This window comes from Myotis brandtii, unplaced genomic scaffold, assembly GCF_000412655.1.
Source record: "Myotis brandtii unplaced genomic scaffold, ASM41265v1 scaffold649, whole genome shotgun sequence".
Taxonomy (NCBI): domain Eukaryota; kingdom Metazoa; phylum Chordata; class Mammalia; order Chiroptera; family Vespertilionidae; genus Myotis; species Myotis brandtii.
Genome location: NW_005370512.1, coordinates 1,048,226 through 1,050,934, shown reverse-complemented (window position 1 = coordinate 1,050,934; position 2,709 = coordinate 1,048,226). Strand labels below are relative to the sequence as shown.

At 40.2% G+C, this 2,709-nt stretch overlaps 1 pseudogene; it reads right to left on the bottom strand.

Annotated features, from left to right (window-relative positions):
• The window catches only part of LOC102250786, an 8,530-nt pseudogene extending 7,823 nt beyond the window's left edge, over positions 1 to 707 (bottom strand).
• Between the last annotated feature and the right edge of the window lie 2,002 nt (positions 708 to 2,709).

The following is a 2,709-nucleotide window of genomic DNA, read 5'->3' as shown; positions in this document are numbered from 1 at the left end:
TATTTCACTTTGCTTTTTACATTTTTATTTTTTAACTTTTTATTTTTTTGTTGATGCTATTACAGGTCTCCCATTTCCCTACCTTTGCCCACCTCCAGCCAGCACCCATCCCCCCTTCTCTCTGGCCATCACCACACTGCTGTCTGTGTCTATAGGTTATACATATATATAATCTTTAATGAATCCCTTCACCTTTTATCCAGTCCCTTCCTCCCCCTCCCCTCTGACAGCTGTCATTCTGTTCCACATATCATGACTCTGTTTCTATTTTGTTCGACACTTTAGTTTCTTCATTTGATTCCACATGTAAGTGAGATCCTATGGTATTCGCCTTTCTGTGACTAGCTTATTTCACTTAGCATAATAATCTCCAGGTCCAAAAGGTAAGATTTCCTTCTTTGCTATGGCTGCATATCATTCAATTGTATAAATGTATCATATCTTTTTTATATACTCATTCACTGATGGGCACTTGGACTGTTTCTAGATCTTACCTAGTAAATAACGCTGCTATGAACATAAGGGTGCATATATTCTTTATGATTGGCATTTTGGTTTTTTTTAGGAAATATTCCCAGAAGTTGAATCACTGGGTCAAATTGCAGTTTCATTTTTAATTTTTTGAGGAAACTCCATACTGTTTTACATAGTGGTTCCCTTTTCTCTACATCCTCACCAACACATGTTATTCGTTGCTTTGTAGCCATTCTGGCAGGTGTGCAGTGATATCTCATTGTGGTTTTAATTTGCATCTCTCTGCTGATTTGTGATGTTGAGCTTTCTTTCATATGTCTATTGGCCATATGTATATCCTCTTTGGAGAACTGTCTATTCAGGTCTTTTACCCATTTTTTCATTAGATTATTTGTCTTACTGGCTGGTGAGTTATCTAAGTTCTTTATATATTTTGGAAATTAACCCCTAATCAGATGTATTATTGGTGAATATGTTCTGAAAGCTTCAAGTCAGTGGCGTACAGGCAGGCTATATGGCCATCTCAGATAGCGACTTAAAATTTTGAATTTATTTTAAAAAAAGGGGTTGGGAGTTGGGGATATTCAAAGGGAAGGGCTACATAGCACTGAGATAAAGGGTATTAAGTCTGGGCTGCTTTAGCTCACTGAGAAGTCAGAGAAAAGGGGGCCTTGGAGACAGGTTCAGGAGGGTAACCCAGGACGAGTTACTGCTGCCCATTGCTCCCCTGGTTGCAAGTCTCAAGGGGTCCCTTAGAAGTTGGGAGATACATGTCCGTGTGGGAATGGCACGGGTGTGCTCCTAGGAGGGAGAGCACACGCTGGGTCCTTTGTCCTGAGTATATTTATATCTTTCTTGCAAGTGGAAATCTTAGGGGAAGTCTCAGGGGAGGTTCTTAATAGAATATTAATTAGCTTTCCAGATTTGCTCTTGCAGGGTTTGGTTCTCCACTGATTGGTCAGTGCCAGGGTAAGGGGTCATTAGTCAATGTAGCTGGTCCTGAGGCAGCCAAGGTGCCAATTGTCTGCTTTTGCTGCTTTTCTAGGCCAGGAGCTAAAATACAACTAAGGCCTAGATATCTTTACGGAGGAAAAGGTCAGGGGGTGTAAACTGTCTGATCAGTATATGCTAGAGGAGTATAGGTTACCCTGGGGGCGGGGTTCTTGTTTTGCCCCTTTCTAGGTACACAGGACTTTCTGTCCTGATGAGTTTGTGTACCTGGCCCATCATCCTTGCTCTGGGCGGAGGGGGGGGAGGGGATCCAATATGTTCTCACATAGAGTGGGTTCCCTTTTCATTTTGTTGATGGTTTCCTTTGCTGTACAGAGATTTTTTAGTTTGATATAGTCCCATTTGTTTATTTTTCTTTGTTTCTCTTGTCCTAGGAGATATATCTACAAAAATATTGCTATGAGATATGTCTGAGATTGTATTGCCTATGTCTTTGTCTAGGATGTTTATGATTTTGCAACTTACATTTAAGTCTGTTATCCATTTTTAATTTATTCTTGTGTATGGTATATGGTAGCAGTCTAGATTATTTTTTTTTCATGTACAGTCTTTACACCATTGTATGCTTTTGCCTCCTTTGTCAAATAGTAATTTACAGTAAAGGCATGGGTTGATTTCTGGACTTTCTGTTCTGTTCCATTGATCTATATGCCTGTTCTTGTGCCAGTACCAGGCTGTTTTGATTACAATGGCTTTGTAATATAGTTTAATATCAGGTATTGTGATATAATATATACTTATAAGTATATCATGAGCAAAGAAAAATGTATTATGTTGACATTGACAAAATTATCCTGTTTTATTGTATTATTCTATATCTACACTAATAAAAGAGAAACATGGTAATTGGCGTACGACTGCTACCCTTTTCATTGGCTAATCAGTGAGTATATGCAAATTAACAGACAACCAAGATGGCGGCCGGCAGCCAGGCAGCTGGAAGCGAACAGGGAGGCTTGCTTGCTTCAGTGACTGGTGGACTCCAACGTTCCCCGCCTGCCGCTGCCGGCCTCTGACCTGGCAGTTTGAAACATTGTAACAAATATAGAAGCTAAACAAAACCCCAGAAACCAGCTTTCAGCCTCCGGGATCTCAGAGCTGGAGTTATACATTGTTTCGATTATAGAACGCAAACAAACCAGATACCAGCTTTCAGCAGCCGAGGCCTCAGAGCTAGAGCCAGAGCTAAAACTGGCCCAGAATAAAAAAAGAAAAGAAAAAAAG